The sequence below is a fragment of the Taudactylus pleione genome, unplaced genomic scaffold (assembly GCF_031769625.1).
Source record: "Taudactylus pleione unplaced genomic scaffold, aTauple2 ptg001293l, whole genome shotgun sequence".
NCBI classification, from domain to species: Eukaryota; Metazoa; Chordata; class Amphibia; order Anura; family Myobatrachidae; genus Taudactylus; species Taudactylus pleione.
The window spans coordinates 1,434,467-1,457,987 of record NW_028285693.1 but is presented as its reverse complement, the minus strand read 5'-3'; positions in this window follow the sequence as shown (position 1 = coordinate 1,457,987).

Below are 23,521 nucleotides of genomic sequence, written 5' to 3'. Positions count from 1 at the left end.
ATCACATACTGTATTTCACTGATATGCGCAGGCTGCTTGCTCAGGAGCATCACATACTGTAACTCACTGATATGCGCAGGCTGCTTGCTCAGGAGCATCACATACTGTATCTCACTGATATGCGCAGGATGGTTGCTCAGGAGCATCACATACTGTATCTCACTGATATGTGCAGGCTGCTTGCTCGGGAGCATCACATACTGTATCTCACTGATATGTGCAGGCTGCTTGCTCGGGAGCATCACATACTATATCTCACTGATATGTGCAGGCTGCTTGCTCAGGGAGCATCACATACTGTATCTCACTGATTTGTGCAGGCTGCTTGCTCAGGAGCATCACATACTGTATCTCACTGATATGTGCAGGCTGATTGCTCGGGAGCATCACATACTGTATCTCACAGATATGTGCAGGCTGCTTGCTCTGGAGCATCACATACTGTTACTCACTGATAAGTGCAGGCTGCTTGCTAGGGAGCATCACATACTGTATCTCACTGATATGCACAGGCTGCTTGCTCGGGAGCATCACATACTGTATTTCACTGATATGTGGAGGCTGCTTGCTCAGGAGCATCACATACTGTATCTCACTGATATGCGCAGGCTGCTTGCTCAGGAGTATCACATACTGTATCTCACTGATATACGCAGGCTGCTTGATTGGGAGCATCACATATCTCACTGATATGCGCAGGCTGCTTGCTCGGGAGCATCACATACTGTATCTCACTGATATGTGCTGGCTGCTTGCTCGGGAGCATCACATACTGTAACTCACTGATATGCGCAGGCTGCTTGCTCTGGAGCATCACATACTGTATCTCACTGATATGCGCAGGCTGCTTGCTCGGGAGCATCACATACTGTATCTCACTGATATGCGCAGGCTGCTTGCTCGGGAGTATCACATACTGTATCTCTCTGATATGCGCATGCTGCTTGCTCAGGAGCATCACATACTATATCTCACTGATATGCGCAGGCTGCTTGCTCGGGAGCATCACATACTGTATCTCACTGATATGCGCAGGCTGCTTGCTCAGGAGCATCACATACTGTATCTCACTGATATGCGCAGGCTGCTTGCTCAGGAGCATCACATACTGTATCTCACTGATATGCGCAGGATGGTTGCTCAGGAGCATCACATACTGTATCTCACTGATATGTGCAGGCTGCTTGCTCGGGAGCATCACATACTGTATCTCACTGATATGTGCAGGCTGCTTGCTCGGGAGCATCACATACTATATCTCACTGATATGTGCAGGCTGCTTGCTCAGGGAGCATCACATACTGTATCTCACTGATATGTGCAGGCTGATTGCTCGGGAGCATCACATACTGTATCTCACAGATATGTGCAGGCTGCTTGCTCTGGAGCATCACATACTGTTACTCACTGATAAGTGCAGGCTGCTTGCTAGGGAGCATCACATACTGTATCTCACTGATATGCACAGGCTGCTTGCTCGGGAGCATCACATACTGTATTTCACTGATATGTGGAGGCTGCTTGCTCAGGAGCATCACATACTGTATCTCACTGATATGCGCAGGCTGCTTGCTCAGGAGTATCACATACTGTATCTCACTGATATACGCAGGCTGCTTGATCGGGAGCATCACATATCTCACTGATATGCGCAGGCTGCTTGCTCGGGAGCATCACATACTGTATCTCACTGATATGTGCTGGCTGCTTGCTCGGGAGCATCACATACTGTAACTCACTGATATGCGCAGGCTGCTTGCTCTGGAGCATCACATACTGTATCTCACTGATATGCGCAGGCTGCTTGCTCGGGAGCATCACATACTGTATCTCACTGATATGCGCAGGCTGCTTGCTCGGGAGTATCACATACTGTATCTCTCTGATATGCGCATGCTGCTTGCTCAGGAGCATCACATACTATATCTCACTGATATGCGCAGGTTGCTTGCTCGGGAGCATCACATACTGTATCTCACTGATATGCGCAGGCTGCTTGCTCAGGAGCATCACATACTGTATCTCACTGATATGCGCAGGCTGCTTGCTCGGGAGCATCACATACTGTATCTCACTGATAGGCGCAGGCAGCTTGCTCGGGAGCATCACATACTGTATCTCACTGATATGTGCTGGCTGCTTGCTCGGGAGCATCACATACTGTATCACTGATATGCGCAGGCTGCTTGCTCAGGAGCATCACATACTGTATCTCACTGATATGTGCAGGCTGCTTGCTCGGGAGCATCACATACTGTATCTCACTGATATGCGCAGGCTGCTTGCTCAGGAGCATCACATACTGTATCTCACTGATATGCGCAGGATGGTTACTCAGGAGCATCACATACTGTATCCCACTGATATGTGCTGGCTGCTTGCTCAGGAGCATCACATACTGTATCTCACTGATATGTGCAGGCTGCTTGCTCGGGATCATCACATACTGTATCTCACTGATATGTGCAGGCTGCTTGCTCGGGAGCATCACATACTATATCTCACTGATATGTGCAGGCTGCTTGCTCAGGGAGCATCACATACTGTATCTAACTGATATGTGCAGGCTGCTTGCTCGGGAGCATCACATAATGTATCTCACTGATATACGCAGGCTGCTTGATCGGGAGCATCACATATCTCACTGATATGCGCAGGCTGCTTGCTCGGGAGCATCACATACTGTATCTCACTGATATGTGCTGGCTGCTTGCTCGGGAGCATCACATAGTGTAACTCACTGATATGCGCAGGCTGCTTGCTCTGGAGCATCACATACTGTATCTCACTGATATGCGCAGGCTGCTTGCTCGGGAGCATCACATACTGTATCTCACTGATATGCGCAGGCTGCTTGCTCGGGAGTATCACATACTGTATCTCTCTGATATGCGCATGCTGCTTGCTCAGGAGCATCACATACTATATCTCACTGATATGCGCAGGCTGCTTGCTCGGGAGCATCACATACTGTATCTCACTGATATGCGCAGGCTGCTTGCTCAGGAGCATCACATACTGTATCTCACTGATATGCGCAGGCTGCTTGCTCGGGAGCATCACATACTGTATCTCACTGATAGGCGCAGGCTGCTTGCTCGGGAGCATCACATACTGTATCTCACTGATATGTGCTGGCTGCTTGCTCGGGAGCATCACATACTGTATCACTGATATGCGCAGGCTGCTTGCTCAGGAGCATCACATACTGTATCTCACTGATATGTGCAGGCTGCTTGCTCGGGAGCATCACATACTGTATCTCACTGATATGCGCAGGCTGCTTGCTCAGGAGCATCACATACTGTATCTCACTGATATGCGCAGGATGGTTACTCAGGAGCATCACATACTGTATCCCACTGATATGTGCTGGCTGCTTGCTCAGGAGCATCACATACTGTATCTCACTGATATGTGCAGGCTGCTTGCTCGGGATCATCACATACTGTATATCACTGATATGTGCAGGCTGCTTGCTCGGGAGCATCACATACTATATCTCACTGATATGTGCAGGCTGCTTGCTCAGGGAGCATCACATACTGTATCTCACTGATATGTGCAGGCTGCTTGCTCGGGAGCATCACATACTGTATCTCACTGATATGTGCAGGCTGATAGCTCGGGAGCATCACATACTGTATCTCACAGTTATGTGCAGGGTGCTTGCTCGGGAGCATCACATACTGTATCTCACTGATAAGCGCAGGCTGCTTGCTAGGGAGCATCACATACTGTATCTCACTGATATGCACAGGCTGCTTGCTCGGGAGCATCACATACTGTATTTCACTGATATGTGGAGGCTGCTTGCTCAGGAGCATCACATACTGTATCTCACTGATATGCGCAGGCTGCTTGCTCAGGAGTATCACATACTGTATCTCACTGATATACGCAGGCTGCTTGATCGGGAGCATCACATATCTCACTGATATGCGCAGGCTGCTTGCTCGGGAGCATCACATACTGTATCTCACTGATATGTGCTGGCTGCTTGCTCGGGAGCATCACATACTGTAACTCACTGATATGCGCAGGCTGCTTGCTCTGGAGCATCACATACTGTATCTCACTGATATGCGCAGGCTGCTTGCTCGGGAGCATCACATACTGTATCTCACTGATATGCGCAGGCTGCTTGCTCGGGAGTATCACATACTGTATCTCTCTGATATGCGCATGCTGCTTGCTCAGGAGCATCACATACTATATCTAACTGATATGCGCAGGCTGCTTGCTCGGGAGCATCACATACTGTATCTCACTGATATGCGCAGGCTGCTTGCTCAGGAGCATCACATACTGTATCTCACTGATATGCGCAGGCTGCTTGCTCAGGAGCATCACATACTGTATCTCACTGATATGCGCAGGATGGTTGCTCAGGAGCATCACATACTGTATCTCACTGATATGTGCAGGCTGCTTGCTCGGGAGCATCACATACTGTATCTCACTGATATGTGCAGGCTGCTTGCTCGGGAGCATCACATACTATATCTCACTGATATGTGCAGGCTGCTTGCTCAGGGAGCATCACATACTGTATCTCACTGATATGTGCAGGCTGATTGCTCGGGAGCATCACATACTGTATCTCACAGATATGTGCAGGCTGCTTGCTCTGGAGCATCACATACTGTTACTCACTGATAAGTGCAGGCTGCTTGCTAGGGAGCATCACATACTGTATCTCACTGATATGCACAGGCTGCTTGCTCGGGAGCATCACATACTGTATTTCACTGATATGTGGAGGCTGCTTGCTCAGGAGCATCACATACTGTATCTCACTGATATGCGCAGGCTGCTTGCTCAGGAGTATCACATACTGTATCTCACTGATATACGCAGGCTGCTTGATCGGGAGCATCACATATCTCACTGATATGCGCAGGCTGCTTGCTCGGGAGCATCACATACTGTATCTCACTGATATGTGCTGGCTGCTTGCTCGGGAGCATCACATACTGTAACTCACTGATATGCGCAGGCTGCTTGCTCTGGAGCATCACATACTGTATCTCACTGATATGCGCAGGCTGCTTGCTCGGGAGCATCACATACTGTATCTCACTGATATGCGCAGGCTGCTTGCTCGGGAGTATCACATACTGTATCTCTCTGATATGCGCATGCTGCTTGCTCAGGAGCATCACATACTATATCTCACTGATATGCGCAGGCTGCTTGCTCGGGAGCATCACATACTGTATCTCACTGATATGCGCAGGCTGCTTGCTCAGGAGCATCACATACTGTATCTCACTGATATGCGCAGGCTGCTTGCTCGGGAGCATCACATACTGTATCTCACTGATAGGCGCAGGCTGCTTGCTCGGGAGCATCACATACTGTATCTCACTGATATGTGCTGGCTGCTTGCTCGGGAGCATCACATACTGTATCACTGATATGCGCAGGCTGCTTGCTCAGGAGCATCACATACTGTATCTCACTGATATGTGCAGGCTGCTTGCTCGGGAGCATCACATACTGTATCTCACTGATATGCGCAGGCTGCTTTCTCAGGAGCATCACATACTGTATCTCACTGATATGCGCAGGATGGTTACTCAGGAGCATCACATACTGTATCCCACTGATATGTGCTGGCTGCTTGCTCAGGAGCATCACATACTGTATCTCACTGATATGTGCAGGCTGCTTGCTCGGGATCATCACATACTGTATCTCACTGATATGTGCAGGCTGCTTGCTCGGGAGCATCACATACTATATCTCACTGATATGTGCAGGCTGCTTGCTCAGGGAGCATCACATACTGTATCTCACTGATATGTGCAGGCTGCTTGCTCGGGAGCATCACATAATGTATCTCACTGATATACGCAGGCTGCTTGATCGGGAGCATCACATATCTCACTGATATGCGCAGGCTGCTTGCTCGGGAGCATCACATACTGTATCTCACTGATATGTGCTGGCTGCTTGCTCGGGAGCATCACATAGTGTAACTCACTGATATGCGCAGGCTGCTTGCTCTGGAGCATCACATACTGTATCTCACTGATATGCGCAGGCTGCTTGCTCGGGAGCATCACATACTGTATCTCACTGATATGCGCAGGCTGCTTGCTCGGGAGTATCACATACTGTATCTCTCTGATATGCGCATGCTGCTTGCTCAGGAGCATCACATACTATATCTCACTGATATGCGCAGGCTGCTTGCTCGGGAGCATCACATACTGTATCTCACTGATATGCGCAGGCTGCTTGCTCAGGAGCATCACATACTGTATCTCACTGATATGCGCAGGCTGATTGCTCGGGAGCATCACATACTGTATCTCACTGATAGGCGCAGGCTGCTTGCTCGGGAGCATCACATACTGTATCTCACTGATATGTGCTGGCTGCTTGCTCGGGAGCATCACATACTGTATCACTGATATGCGCAGGCTGCTTGCTCAGGAGCATCACATACTGTATCTCACTGATATGTGCAGGCTGCTTGCTCGGGAGCATCACATACTGTATCTCACTGATATGCGCAGGCTGCTTGCTCAGGAGCATCACATACTGTATCTCACTGATATGCGCAGGATGGTTACTCAGGAGCATCACATACTGTATCCCACTGATATGTGCTGGCTGCTTGCTCAGGAGCATCACATACTGTATCTCACTGATATGTGCAGGCTGCTTGCTCGGGATCATCACATACTGTATATCACTGATATGTGCAGGCTGCTTGCTCGGGAGCATCACATACTATATCTCACTGATATGTGCAGGCTGCTTGCTCAGGGAGCATCACATACTGTATCTCACTGATATGTGCAGGCTGCTTGCTCGGGAGCATCACATACTGTATCTCACTGATATGTGCAGGCTGATAGCTCGGGAGCATCACATACTGTATCTCACAGTTATGTGCAGGGTGCTTGCTCGGGAGCATCACATACTGTATCTCACTGATAAGCGCAGGCTGCTTGATCGGGAGCATCACATATCTCACTGATATACCTCACTGATATGCGCAGGCTGCTTGCTTGGGAGCATCACGTACTGTATCTCACTGATATGTGCAGTCTGCTTTCTTGGTGAGCATCACATACTGTATCTCACTGATATGCGCAGGCTGCTTGCTCGGGAGCATCACATACTGTATCTCACTGATATGCGCAGGCTGCTTGATCGGGAGCATCACATATCTCACTGATATGCGCAGGCTGCTTGCTCGGGAGCATCACATACTGTATCTCACTGATATGTGCTGGCTGCTTGCTCGGGAGCATCACATACTGTATCTCACTGATATGTGCAGGCTGCTTGCTCGGGAGCATCACATACTGTATCTCACTGATATGCGCAGGCTGCTTGATCGGGAGCATCACATATCTCACTGATATGCGCAGGCTGCTTGCTCGGGAGCATCACATACTGTATCTCACTGATATGTGCTGGCTGCTTGCTCTGGAGCATCACATACTGTATCTCACTGATATGTGCAGGCTGCTTGCTTGGGAGTATCACATACTGTATCTCACTGATATGCGCAGGCTGCTTGCTCGGGAGCATCACATACTATATCTCACTGATATGCGCAGGCTGCTTGCTCGGGAGCATCACATACTGTATCTGACTGATATGCGCAGGCTGCTTGCTCGGTAGCATCACATACTGTATCTGACTGATATGTGCAGGCTGCTTGCTCCGGAGCATCACATACTGTATCTCACTGATATGTGCAGGCTGCTTGCTCGGGAGCATCACATACTGTTTCTCACTGACATGTGCAGGCTGCTTGCTCGGGATATCACATACTGTATCTAACTGATATGTGCAGGCTGCTTGCTCGGGAGCATCACATACTGTATCTCACTGATATGTGCAGGCTGCTTGCTCGGGAGCATCACATACTGTATCTCACTGATATGTGCGTGCTGCTTGCTCGGGAGCATCACATACTGTATCTCAATGGTATGTGCAGGCTGCTTGCTCGGGAGCATCACATACTGTATCTCACTGATATGTGCACGCTGCTTGCTCGGGAGCATCACATACTGTATCTCAATGATATGTGCAGGCTGCTTGCTCGGGAGCATCACATACTGTATCTCACTGATATGTGCAGGCTGCTTTCTTGGTGAGCATCACATACTGTATCTCACTGATATGTGCAGGCTACTTGCTCGGAAGCATCACATACTGTATCCCACTGATATGTGCAGGCTGCTTGCTAGGGAGCATCACATACTGTATCTCACTTATATGCGCAGGCTGCTTGCTTGGGAGCATCACATACTGTATCTCACTGATATGCGCAGGCTGCTTGCTCGGGAGCATCGCATACTATATGTCACTGATATGTGCAGGCTGCTTGCTCGGGAGCATCACATACTGTATCTCACTGATATGCGCAGGCTGCTTGCTCAGGAGCATCACATACTGTATCTCACTGATATGTGCTGGCTGCTTGCTCGGGAGCATCACATACTGTATCACAGATATGCGCAGGCTGCTTGCTCAGGAGCATCACATACTGTATCTCACTGATATGTGCAGGCTGCTTGCTCGGGAGCATCACATACTGTATCTCACTGATATGTGCAGGCTGCTTGCTCGGGAGCATCACATACTGTATCTCACTGATATGTGCAGGCTGCTTGCTCGGGAGCATCACATACTGTATCTCACTGATATGTGCAGGCTGCTTGCTCGGGAGCATCACATACTGTATCTCACTGATATGCACAGGCTGCTTGCTCGGGAGCATCACATACTGTATCTCACTGATATGCGCAGGCTGCTTGCTCAGGAGCATCACATACTGTATCTCACTGATATGCGCAGGCTGCTTGCTCAGGAGCATCACATACTGTATCTCACTGATATGTGCAGACTGCTTGCTCGGGAGCATCACATACTGTATCTCACTGATATGTGCAGGCTGCTTGCTCGGGAGCATCACATACTATATCTCAATGATATGTGCAGGCTGCTTGCTCGGGAGCATCACATACTGTATCTCACTGATATGTGGAGGCTGCTTGCTCGGGAGCATCACATACTGTGACTCACTGACATGTGCACGCTGCTTGCTCGGGAGCATCACATACTGTATCTCACTGATATGTGCAGGCTGCTTGCTCCGGAGCATCACATACTGTATTTCACTGATATGCGCAGGCTGCTTGCTCGGGAGCATCACATACTGTATCTCACTGATATGCGCAGGCTGCTTGCTCAGGAGCATCACATACTGTATCTCACTGATATGCGCAGGATGGTTGCTCAGGAGCATCACATACTGTATCTCACTGATATGTGGAGGCTGCTTGCTCGGGAGCATCACATACTGTATCTCACTGATATGTGCAGGCTGCTAGCTCGGGAGCATCACATACTATATCTCACTGATATGTGCAGGCTGTTTGCTCAGGGATCATCACATACTGTATCTCACTGATTTGTGCAGGCTGCTTGCTCGGGAGCATCACATAATGTATCTCACTGATATGTGCAGGCTGATTGCTCGGGAGCATCACATACTGTATCTCAAAGATATGTGCAGGCTGCTTGCTCTGGAGCATCAGATACTGTTACTCACTGATAAGTGCAGGCTGCTTGCTAGGGAGCATCACATACTGTATCTCACTGATATGCGCAGGCTGCTTGCTCGGGAACATCACATACTGTATTTCACTGATATGTGGAGGCTGCTTGCTCTGGAGCATCACATACTGTATCTCACTGATATGCGCAGGCTGCTTGCTCAGGAGTATCACATACTGTATCTCACTGATATACGCATGCTGCTTCATCAGGAGCATCACATATCTCACTGATATGCGCAGGCTGCTTGCTCGGGAGCATCACATACTGTATCTCACTGATATGTGCTGGCTGCTTGCTCGGGAGCATCACATACTGTATCTCACTGATATGTGCAGGCTGCTTGCTCTGGAGCATCACATACTGTATCTCACTGATATGCGCAGGCTGCTTGCTCGGGAGCATCACATACTGTATCTCACTGATATGCGCAGGCTGGTTGCTCAGGAGCATCACATACTGTATCTCACTGATATGCGCAGGATGGTTGCTCAGGAGCATCACATACTGTATCTCACTGATATGTGGAGGCTGCTTGCTCGGGAGCATCACATACTGTATCTCACTGATATGTGCAGGCTGCTAGCTCGGGAGCATCACATACTATATCTCACTGATATGTGCAGGCTGTTTGCTCAGGGATCATCACATACTGTATCTCACTGATTTGTGCAGGCTGCTTGCTCGGGAGCATCACATAATGTATCTCACTGATATGTGCAGGCTGATTGCTCGGGAGCATCACATACTGTATCTCAAAGATATGTGCAGGCTGCTTGCTCTGGAGCATCAGATACTGTTACTCACTGATAAGTGCAGGCTGCTTGCTAGGGAGCATCACATACTGTATCTCACTGATATGCGCAGGCTGCTTGCTCGGGAACATCACATACTGTATTTCACTGATATGTGGAGGCTGCTTGCTCTGGAGCATCACATACTGTATCTCACTGATATGCGCAGGCTGCTTGCTCAGGAGTATCACATACTGTATCTCACTGATATACGCATGCTGCTTCATCAGGAGCATCACATATCTCACTGATATGCGCAGGCTGCTTGCTCGGGAGCATCACATACTGTATCTCACTGATATGTGCTGGCTGCTTGCTCGGGAGCATCACATACTGTATCTCACTGATATGTGCAGGCTGCTTGCTCTGGAGCATCACATACTGTATCTCACTGATATGCGCAGGCTGCTTGCTCGGGAGCATCACATACTGTATCTCACTGATATGCGCAGGCTGGTTGCTCGGGAGTATCACATACTGTATCTCTCTGATATGCGCAGGCTGCTTGCTCAGGAGCATCACATACTATATCTCACTGATATGCGCAGGCTGCTTGCTCGGGAGCATCACATACTGTATCTCACTGATATGCGCAGGGTGCTTGCTCGGGAGCATCACATACTGTATCTCACTGATATGTGCTGGCTGCTTGCTCGGGAGCATCACATACTGTATCACTGATATGCGCAGGCTGCTTGCTCAGGAGCATCACATACTGTATCTCACTGATATGTGCAGGCTGCTTGCTCGGGAGCATCACATACTGTATCTCACTGATATGCGCAGGCTGCTTGCTCAGGAGCATCACATACTGTATCTCACTGATATGCGCAGGATGGTTGCTCAGGAGCATCACATACTGTATCCCACTGATATGTGCTGGCTGCTTGCTCAGGAGCATCACATACTGTATCTCACTGATATGTGCAGGCTGCTTGCTCGGGATCATCACATACTGTATCTCACTGATATGTGCAGGCTGCTTGCTCGGGAGCATCACATACTATATCTCACTGATATGTGCAGGCTGCTTGCTCAGGGAGCATCACATACTGTATCTCACTGATATGTGCAGGCTGCTTGCTCGGGAGCATCACATACTGTATCTCACTGATATGTGCAGGCTGATTGCTCGGGAGCATCACATACTGTATCTCACAGTTATGTGCAGGCTGCTTGCTCGGGAGCATCACATACTGTTACTCACTGATAAGTGCAGCCTGCTTGCTAGGGAGCATCACATACTGTATCTCACTGATATGCTCAGGATGCTTGCACGGGAGCATCACATACTGAATTTCACTGATATGTGGAGGCTGCTTGCTCAGGAGCATCACATACTGTATCTCACTGATATGCGCAGGCTGCTTGCTCAGGAGTATCACATACTGTATCTCACTGATATGCGCAGGCTGCTTGATCGGGAGCATCACATATCTCACTGATATGCTCAGGCTGCTTGCTCGGGAGCATCACATACTGTATCTGACTGATATGTGCAGGCTGCTTGCTCCAGAGCATCACATACTGTATCTCACTGATATGTGCAGGCTGCTTGCTCGGGAGCATCACATACTGTATCTCACTGACATGTGCAGGCTGCTTGCTCGGGAGCATCACATACTGTATCTAACTGATATGTGCAGGCTGCTTGCTCGGGAGCATCACATACTGTATCTCACTGATATGTGCAGGCTGCTTGCTCGGGAGCATCACATACTGTATCTCACTGATATGTGCGTGCTGCTTGCTCGGGAGCATCACATACTGTATCTCAATGATATGTGCAGGCTGCTTGCTCGGGAGCATCACATACTGTATCTCACTGATATGTGCATGCTGCTTGCTCGGGAGCATCACATACTGTATCTCAATGATATGTGCAGGCTGCTTGCTCGGGAGCATCACATACTGTATCTCACTGATATGTGCAGGCTGCTTTCTTGGTGAGCATCACATACTGTATCTCACTGATATGTGCAGGCTGCTTGCTCGGAAGCATCACATACTGTATCCCACTGATATGTGCAGGCTGCTTGCTAGGGAGCATCACATACTGTATCTCACTTATATGCGCAGGCTGCTTGCTTGGGAGCATCACATACTGTATCTCACTGATATGCGCAGGCTGCTTGCTTGGGAGCATCGCATACTATATGTCACTGATATGTGCAGGCTGCTTGCTCGGGAGCATCACATACTGTATCTCACTGATATGTGCAGGCTGCTTGCTCGGGAGCATCACATACTGTATCTCACTGATATGTGCAGGCTGCTTGCTCGGGAGCATCACATATCTCACTGATATGCGCGGGCTGCTTGCTCAGGAGTATCACATACTGTATCTCACTGATATACGCATGCTGCTTCATCAGGAGCATCACATATCTCACTGATATGCGCAGGCTGCTTGCTCGGGAGCATCACATACTGTATCTCACTGATATGTGCTGGCTGCTTGCTCGGGAGCATCACATACTGTATCTCACTGATATGTGCAGGCTGCTTGCTCTGGAGCATCACATACTGTATCTCACTGATATGCGCAGGCTGCTTGCTCGGGAGCATCACATACTGTATCTCACTGATATGCGCAGGCTGGTTGCTCAGGAGCATCACATACTGTATCTCACTGATATGCGCAGGATGGTTGCTCAGGAGCATCACATACTGTATCTCACTGATATGTGGAGGCTGCTTGCTCGGGAGCATCACATACTGTATCTCACTGATATGTGCAGGCTGCTAGCTCGGGAGCATCACATACTATATCTCACTGATATGTGCAGGCTGTTTGCTCAGGGATCATCACATACTGTATCTCACTGATTTGTGCAGGCTGCTTGCTCGGGAGCATCACATAATGTATCTCACTGATATGTGCAGGCTGATTGCTCGGGAGCATCACATACTGTATCTCAAAGATATGTGCAGGCTGCTTGCTCTGGAGCATCAGATACTGTTACTCACTGATAAGTGCAGGCTGCTTGCTAGGGAGCATCACATACTGTATCTCACTGATATGCGCAGGCTGCTTGCTCGGGAACATCACATACTGTATTTCACTGATATGTGGAGGCTGCTTGCTCTGGAGCATCACATACTGTATCTCACTGATATGCGCAGGCTGCTTGCTCAGGAGTATCACATACTGTATCTCACTGATATACGCATGCTGCTTCATCAGGAGCATCACATATCTCACTGATATGCGCAGGCTGCTTGCTCGGGAGCATCACATACTGTATCTCACTGATATGTGCTGGCTGCTTGCTCGGGAGCATCACATACTGTATCTCACTGATATGTGCAGGCTGCTTGCTCTGGAGCATCACATACTGTATCTCACTGATATGCGCAGGCTGCTTGCTCGGGAGCATCACATACTGTATCTCACTGATATGCGCAGGCTGGTTGCTCGGGAGTATCACATACTGTATCTCTCTGATATGCGCAGGCTGCTTGCTCAGGAGCATCACATACTATATCTCACTGATATGCGCAGGCTGCTTGCTCGGGAGCATCACATACTGTATCTCACTGATATGCGCAGGGTGCTTGCTCGGGAGCATCACATACTGTATCTCACTGATATGTGCTGGCTGCTTGCTCGGGAGCATCACATACTGTATCACTGATATGCGCAGGCTGCTTGCTCAGGAGCATCACATACTGTATCTCACTGATATGTGCAGGCTGCTTGCTCGGGAGCATCACATACTGTATCTCACTGATATGCGCAGGCTGCTTGCTCAGGAGCATCACATACTGTATCTCACTGATATGCGCAGGATGGTTGCTCAGGAGCATCACATACTGTATCCCACTGATATGTGCTGGCTGCTTGCTCAGGAGCATCACATACTGTATCTCACTGATATGTGCAGGCTGCTTGCTCGGGATCATCACATACTGTATCTCACTGATATGTGCAGGCTGCTTGCTCGGGAGCATCACATACTATATCTCACTGATATGTGCAGGCTGCTTGCTCAGGGAGCATCACATACTGTATCTCACTGATATGTGCAGGCTGCTTGCTCGGGAGCATCACATACTGTATCTCACTGATATGTGCAGGCTGATTGCTCGGGAGCATCACATACTGTATCTCACAGTTATGTGCAGGCTGCTTGCTCGGGAGCATCACATACTGTTACTCACTGATAAGTGCAGCCTGCTTGCTAGGGAGCATCACATACTGTATCTCACTGATATGCTCAGGATGCTTGCTCGGGAGCATCACATACTGAATTTCACTGATATGTGGAGGCTGCTTGCTCAGGAGCATCACATACTGTATCTCACTGATATGCGCAGGCTGCTTGCTCAGGAGTATCACATACTGTATCTCACTGATATGCGCAGGCTGCTTGATCGGGAGCATCACATATCTCACTGATATGCTCAGGCTGCTTGCTCGGGAGCATCACATACTGTATCTGACTGATATGTGCAGGCTGCTTGCTCCAGAGCATCACATACTGTATCTCACTGATATGTGCAGGTTGCTTGCTCGGGAGCATCACATACTGTATCTCACTGACATGTGCAGGCTGCTTGCTCGGGAGCATCACATACTGTATCTAACTGATATGTGCAGGCTGCTTGCTCGGGAGCATCACATACTGTATCTCACTGATATGTGCAGGCTGCTTGCTCGGGAGCATCACATACTGTATCTCACTGATATGTGCGTGCTGCTTGCTCGGGAGCATCACATACTGTATCTCAATGATATGTGCAGGCTGCTTGCTCGGGAGCATCACATACTGTATCTCACTGATATGTGCATGCTGCTTGCTCGGGAGCATCACATACTGTATCTCAATGATATGTGCAGGCTGCTTGCTCGGGAGCATCACATACTGTATCTCACTGATATGTGCAGGCTGCTTTCTTGGTGAGCATCACATACTGTATCTCACTGATATGTGCAGGCTGCTTGCTCGGAAGCATCACATACTGTATCCCACTGATATGTGCAGGCTGCTTGCTAGGGAGCATCACATACTGTATCTCACTTATATGCGCAGGCTGCTTGCTTGGGAGCATCACATACTGTATCTCACTGATATGCGCAGGCTGCTTGCTTGGGAGCATCGCATACTATATGTCACTGATATGTGCAGGCTGCTTGCTCGGGAGCATCACATACTGTATCTCACTGATATGTGCAGGCTGCTTGCTCGGGAGCATCACATACTGTATCTCACTGATATGTGCAGGCTGCTTGCTCGGGAGCATCACATACTGTATCTCACTGATATGTGCAGGCTGCTTGCTCGGGAGCATCACATACTGTATCTCACTGATATGCGCAGGCTGCTTGCTCGGGAGCATCACATACTGTATCTCACTGATATGCGCAGGCTGCTTGCTCAGGAGCATCACATACTGTATCTCACTGATATGCGCAGGCTGCTTGCTCGGGAGCATCACATACTGTATCTCACTGATATGCGCAGGCTGGTTGCTCGGGAGTATCACATACTGTATCTCTCTGATATGCGCAGGCTGCTTGCTCAGGAGCATCACATACTATATCTTACTGATATGCGCAGTCTGCTTGCTCGGGAGCATCACATACTGTATCTCACTGATATGTGCAGGCTGCTTGCTCGGGAGCATCACATACTGTATCTCACTGATATGTGCTGGCTGCTTGCTCGGGAGCATCACATACTGTATCACTGATATGCGCAGGCTGCTTGCTCAGGAGCATCACATACTGTATCTCACTGATATGTGCAGGCTGCTTGCTCGGGAGCATCACATACTGTATCTCACTGATATGCGCAGGCTGCTTGCTCAGGAGCATCACATACTGTATCTCACTGATATGCGCAGGATGGTTGCTCAGGAGCTTCACATACTGTATCCCACTGATATGTGCTGGCTGCTTGCTCAGGAGCATCACATACTGTATCTCACTGATATGTGCAGGCTGCTTGCTCGGGATCATCACATACTGTATCTCACTGATATGTGCAGGCTGCTTGCTCGGGAGCATCACATACTATATCTCACTGATATGTGCAGGCTGCTTGCTCAGGGAGCATCACATACTGTATCTCACTGATATGTGCAGGCTGCTTGCTCGGGAGCATCACATACTGTATCTCACTGATATGTGCAGGCTGATTGCTCGGGAGCATCACATACTGTATCTCACAGTTATGTGCAGGCTGCTTGCTCGGGAGCATCACATACTGTTACTCACTGATAAGTGCAGCCTGCTTGCTAGGGAGCATCACATACTGTATCTCACTAATATGCTCAGGATGCTTGCTCGGGACCATCACATACTGAATTTCACTGATATGTGGAGGCTGCTTGCTCAGGAGCATCACATACTGTATCTCACTGATATGCGCAGGCTGCTTGCTCAGGAGTATCACATACTGTATCTCACTGATATGCGCAGGCTGCTTGATCGGGAGCATCACATATCTCACTGATATGCTCAGGCTGCTTGCTCGGGAGCATCACATACTGTATCTGACTGATATGTGCAGGCTGCTTGCTCCAGAGCATCACATACTGTATCTCACTGATATGTGCAGGCTGCTTGCTCGGGAGCATCACATACTGTATCTCACTGACATGTGCAGGCTGCTTGCTCGGGAGCATCACATACTGTATCTAACTGATATGTGCAGGCTGCTTGCTCGGGAGCATCACATACTGTATCTCACTGATATGTGCAGGCTGCTTGCTCGGGAGCATCACATACTGTATCTCACTGATATGTGCGTGCTGCTTGCTCGGGAGCATCACATACTGTATCTCAATGATATGTGCAGGCTGCTTGCTCGGGAGCATCACATACTGTATCTCACTGATATGTGCACGCTGCTTGCTCGGGAGCATCACATACTGTATCTCAATGATATGTGCAGGCTGCTTGCTCGGGAGCATCACATACTGTATCTCACTGATATGTGCAGGCTGCTTTCTTGGTGAGCATCACATACTGTATCTCACTGATATGTGCAGGCTGCTTGCTCGGAAGCATCACATACTGTATCCCACTGATATGTGCAGGCTGCTTGCTAGGGAGCATCACATACTGTATCTCACTTATATGCGCAGGCTGCTTGCTTGGGAGCATCACATACTGTATCTCACTGATATGCGCAGGCTGCTTGCTTGGGAGCATCGCATACTATATGTCACTGATATGTGCAGGCTGCTTGCTCGGGAGCATCACATACTGTATCTCACTGATATGTGCAGGCTGCTTGCTCGGGAGCATCACATACTTTATCTCACTGATATGTGCAGGCTGCTTGCTCGGGAGCATCACATACTGTATCTCACTGATATGTGCAGGCTGCTTGCTCGGGAGCATCACATACTGTATCTCACTGATATGCGCAGGCTGCTTGCTCGGGAGCATCACATACTGTATCTCACTGATATGCGCAGGCTGCTTGCTCAGGAGCATCACATACTGTATCTCACTGATATGCGCAGGCTGCTTGCTCAGGAGCATCACATACTGTATCTCACTGATATGTGCAGACTGCTTGCTCGGGAGCATCACATACTGTATCTCACTGATATGTGCAGGCTGCTTGCTCGGGAGCATCACATACTATATCTCAATGATATGTGCAGGCTGCTTGCTCGGGAGCATCACATACTGTATCTCACTGATATGTGGAGGCTGCTTGCTCGGGAGCATCACATACTGTGACTCACTGATATGTGCACGCTGCTTAGTCGGGAGCATCACATACTGTATCTCACTGATATGTGCAGGCTGCTTGCTCGGGAGCATCACATACTGTATTTCACTGATATGCGCAGGCTGCTTGCTCGGGAGCATCACATACTGTATCTCACTGATATGCGCAGGCTGCTTGCTCAGGAGCATCACATACTGTATCTCACTGATATGCGCAGGATGGTTGCTCAGGAGCATCACATACTGTATCTCACTGATATGTGCAGGCTGCTTGCTCGGTAGCATCACATACTGTATCTCACTGATATGTGCAGGCTGCTTGCTCGGGAGCATCACATACTATATCTCACTGATATGTGCAGGCTGCTTGCTCAAGGAGCATCACATACTGTATCTCACTGATTTGTGCAGGCTGCTTGCTCGGGAGCATCACATACTGTATCTCACTGATATGTGCAGGCTGATTGCTCGGGAGCATCACATACTGTATCTCACAGATATGTGCAGGCTGCTTGCTCTGGAGCATCACATACTGTTACTCACTGATAAGTGCAGGCTGCTTGCTAGGGAGCATCACATACTGTATCTCACTGATATGCGCAGGCTGCTTGCTCGGGAGCATCACATACTGTATTTCACTGATATGTGGAGGCTGCTTGCTCAGGAGCATCACATACTGTATCTCACTGATATGCGCAGGCTGCTTGCTCAGGAGTATCACATACTGTATCTCACTGATATACGCAGGCTGCTTGATCGGGAGCATCACATATCTCACTGATATGCGCAGGCTGCTTGCTCGGGAGCATCACATACTGTATCTCACTGATATGTGCTGGCTGCTTGCTCGGGAGCATCACATACTGTATCTCACTGATATGCGCAGGCTGCTTGCTCTGGAGCATCACATACTGTATCTCACTGATATGCGCAGGCTGCTTGCTCGGGAGCATCACATACTGTATCTCACTGATATGTGCAGGCTGCTTGCTCGGGAGCATCACATACTGTATCTCACTGATATGTGCAGGCTGCTTGCTCGGGAGCATCACATACTGTATCTCACTGATATGTGCAGGCTGCTTGCTCGGGAGCATCACATACTGTATCTCACTGATATGCGCAGGCTGCTTGCTCGGGAGCATCACATACTGTATCTCACTGATATGCGCAGGCTGCTTGCTCGGGAGCATCACATACTGTATCTCACTGATATGCGCAGGCTGCTTGCTCGGGAGCATCACATACTGTATCTCACTGATATGCGCACGCTGCTTGCTCGGGAGCATCACATACTGTATCTCACTGATATGTGCAGGCTGCTTGCTCGGGAGCATCACATACTGTATCTCACTGATATGTGCAGGCTGCTAGCTCGGGAGCATCACATACTGTATCTCACTGATATGTGCAGGCTGCTTGCTAGGGAGCATCACATACTGTATCTCACTGATATGCGCAGGCTGCTTGCTCGGGAGCATCACATACTGTATCTCACTGATATGCGCAAGCTGCTTGCTCGGGAGCATCACATACTGTATCTTACTGATATGTGCAGGATGCTTGCTCAGGAGCATCACATACTGTATCTTACTGATATGTGCTGGCTGCTTGCTAAGGAGCATCACATACTGTATCTTATTGATATGCGCAGGCTGCTTGCTCGGGAGCATCACATACTGTATCTCACTGATATGTGCAGGCTGCTTTCTCGGGAGCATCACATACTGTATCTCACTGATATGTGCAGGCTGCTTGCTTGGGAGCATCACATACTGTATCTCACTGATATGTGCATGCTGCTTGCTCGGGAGCATCACATACTGTATCTCACTGATATGTGCAGGCTGCTTGCACGGGAGCATCACATACTGTATCTCACTGATATGCGCAGGCTGCTTGCTCGGGAGCATCACATACTGTATCTCACTGATATGCGCAGGCTGCTTGCTCAGGAGCATCACATACTGTATCTCACTGATATGTGCAGGCTGCTTGCTCGGGAGCATCACATACTGTATCTCACTGATATGTGCAGGCTGCTTGCTCGGGAGCATCACATACTGTATCTCACTGATATGTGCAGGCTGCTTGCTCGGGAGCATCACATACTGTATCTCACTGATATGTGCAGGCTGCTTGCTCGGGAGCATCACATACTGTATCTCACTGATATGTGCAGGCTGCTTGCTCGGGATCATCACATACTGTATCTCACTGATATGCGCAGGCTGCTTGCTCGGGAGCATCACATACTGTATCTCACTGATATGCGCAGGCTGCTTGCTCAGGAGCATCATATACTGTATCTCACTGATATGCGCAGGCTGCTTGCTCGGGAGCATCACATACTATATCTCACTGATATGTGCAGGGAGCTTGCTCGGGAGCATCACATACTGTATCTCACTGATATGTGCAGGGTGCTTGCTCGGGAGCATCACATACTGTATCTCACTGATATGTGCAGGCTGCTTGCTCGGGAGCATCACATACTGTATCTCACTGATATGCGCAGGCTGCTTGCTCAGGAGCATCACATACTGTATCTCACTGATATGCGCAGGCTGCTTGCTCGGGAGCATCACATACTGTATCTCACTGATATGCGCAGGCTGCTTGCTCGGGAGCATCACATACTGTATCTCACTGATATGCGCACGCTGCTTGCTCGGGAGCATCACATACTGTATCTCACTGATATGTGCAGGCTGCTTGCTCGGGAGCATCACATACTGTATCTCACTGATATGTGCAGGCTGCTAGCTCGGGAGCATCACATACTGTATCTCACTGATATGTGCAGGCTGCTTGCTAGGGAGCATCACATACTGTATCTCACTGATATGCGCAGGCTGCTTGCTCGGGAGCATCACATACTGTATCTCACTGATATGCGCAAGCTGCTTGCTCGGGAGCATCACATACTGTATCTTACTGATATGTGCAGGATGCTTGCTCAGGAGCATCACATACTGTATCTTACTGATATGTGCTGGCTGCTTGCTAAGGAGCATCACATACTGTATCTTATTGATATGCGCAGGCTGCTTGCTCGGGAGCATCACATACTGTATCTCACTGATATGTGCAGGCTGCTTGCTCGGGAGCATCACATAATGTATCTCACTGATATGTGCAGGCTGCTAGCTCGGGAGCATCACATACTGTATCTCACTGATATGTGCAGGCTGCTTGCTAGGGAGCATCACATACTGTATCTCACTGATATGCGCAGGCTGCTTGCTCGGGAGCATCACATACTGTATCTCACTGATATGCGCAAGCTGCTTGCTCGGGAGCATCACATACTGTGTCTCACTGATATGCGCAGGCTGCTTGCTCAGGAGCATCACATACTGTATCTTACTGATATGCGCAGGATGCTTGCTCAGGAGCATCACATACTGTATCTCACTGATATGCGCTGGCTGCTTGCTCAGGAGCATCACATACTGTATCTCACTGATATGCGCAGGCTGCTTGCTCAGGAGCATCACATACTGTATCTCACTGATATGCGCAGGCTGCTTGCTCAGGAGCATCACATACTGTATCTCACTGACATGTGCTGGCTGCTTGCTCAGGAGCATCACATACTGTATCTCACTGATATGCGCAGGCTGCTTGCTCTGGAGCATCACATACTGTATCTCACTGATATGCGCTGGCTGCTTGCTCGGGAGCATCACATACTGTATCTCACTGAAAAGCGCAGGCTGCTTGATCGGGAGCATCACATATCTCACTGATATATCTCACTGATATGCGCAGGCTGCTTGCTTGGGAGCATCACATACTGTATCTCACTGATATGTGCAGGCTGCTTTCTTGGTGAGCATCACATACTGTATCTCACTGATATGCGCAGGCTGCTTGCTCGGGAGCATCACATACTGTATCTCACTGATATGCGCAGGCTGCTTGATCGGGAGCATCACATATCTCACTGATATGCGCAGGCTGCTTGCTCGGGAGCATCACATACTGTATCTCACTGATATGTGCTGGCTGCTTGCTCGGGAGCATCACATACTGTATCTCACTGATATGTGCAGGCTGCTTGCTCGGGAGCATCACATACTGTATCTCACTGATATGCGCAGGCTGCTTGATCGGGAGCATCACATATCTCACTGATATGCGCAGGCTGCTTGCTCGGGAGCATCACATACTGTATCTCACTGATATGTGCTGGCTGCTTGCTCTGGAGCATCACATACTGTATCTCACTGATATGTGCAGGCTGCTTGCTCGGGAGCATCACATACTGTATCTCACTGATATGCGCAGGCTGCTTGCTCGGGAGTATCACATACTGTATCTCACTGATATGCGCAGGCTGCTTGCTCGGGAGCATCACATACTATATCTCACTGATATGTGCAGGCTGCTTGCTCGGGAGCATCACATACTGTATCTGACTGATATGCGCAGGCTGCTTGCTCGGTAGCATCACATACTGTATCTGACTGATATGTGCAGGCTGCTTGCTCCGGAGCATCACATACTGTATCTCACTGATATGTGCAGGCTGCTTGCTCGGGAGCATCACATACTGTATCTCACTGACATGTGCAGGCTGCTTGCTCGGGAGCATCACATACTGTATCTAACTGATATGTGCAGGCTGCTTGCTCGGGAGCATCACATACTGTATCTCACTGATATGTGCAGGCTGCTTGCTTGGGAGCATCACATACTGTATCTCACTGATATGTGCGTGCTGCTTGCTCGGGAGCATCACATACTGTATCTCAATGATATGTGCAGGCTGCTTGCTCGGGAGCATCACATACTGTATCTCACTGATATGTGCACGCTGCTTGCTCGGGAGCATCACATACTGTATCTCAATGATATGTGCAGGCTGCTTGCTCGGGAGCATCACATACTGTATCTCACTGACATGTGCAGGCTGCTTACTCGGGAGCATCACATACTGTATCTAACTGATATGTGCAGGCTGCTTGCTCGGGAGCATCACATACTGTATCTCACTGATATGTGCAGGCTGCTTGCTCGGGAGCATCACATACTGTATCTCACTGATATGTGCGTGCTGCTTTCTCGGGAGCATCACATACTGTATCTCAATGATATGTGCAGGCTGCTTGCTCGGGAGCATCACATACTGTATCTCACTGATATGTGCACGCTGCTTGCTCGGGAGCATCACATACTGTATCTCACTGATATGCGCAGGCTGCTTGCTCGGGAGCATCACATACTGTATCTCACTGATATGCGCAAGCTGCTTGCTCGGGAGCATCACATACTGTATCTTACTGATATGTGCAGGATGCTTGCTCAGGAGCATCAAATACTGTATCTTACTGATATGTGCTGGCTGCTTGCTAAGGAGCATCACATACTGTATCTAATTGATATGCGCAGGCTGCTTGCTCGGGAGCATCACATACTGTATCTCACTGATATGTGC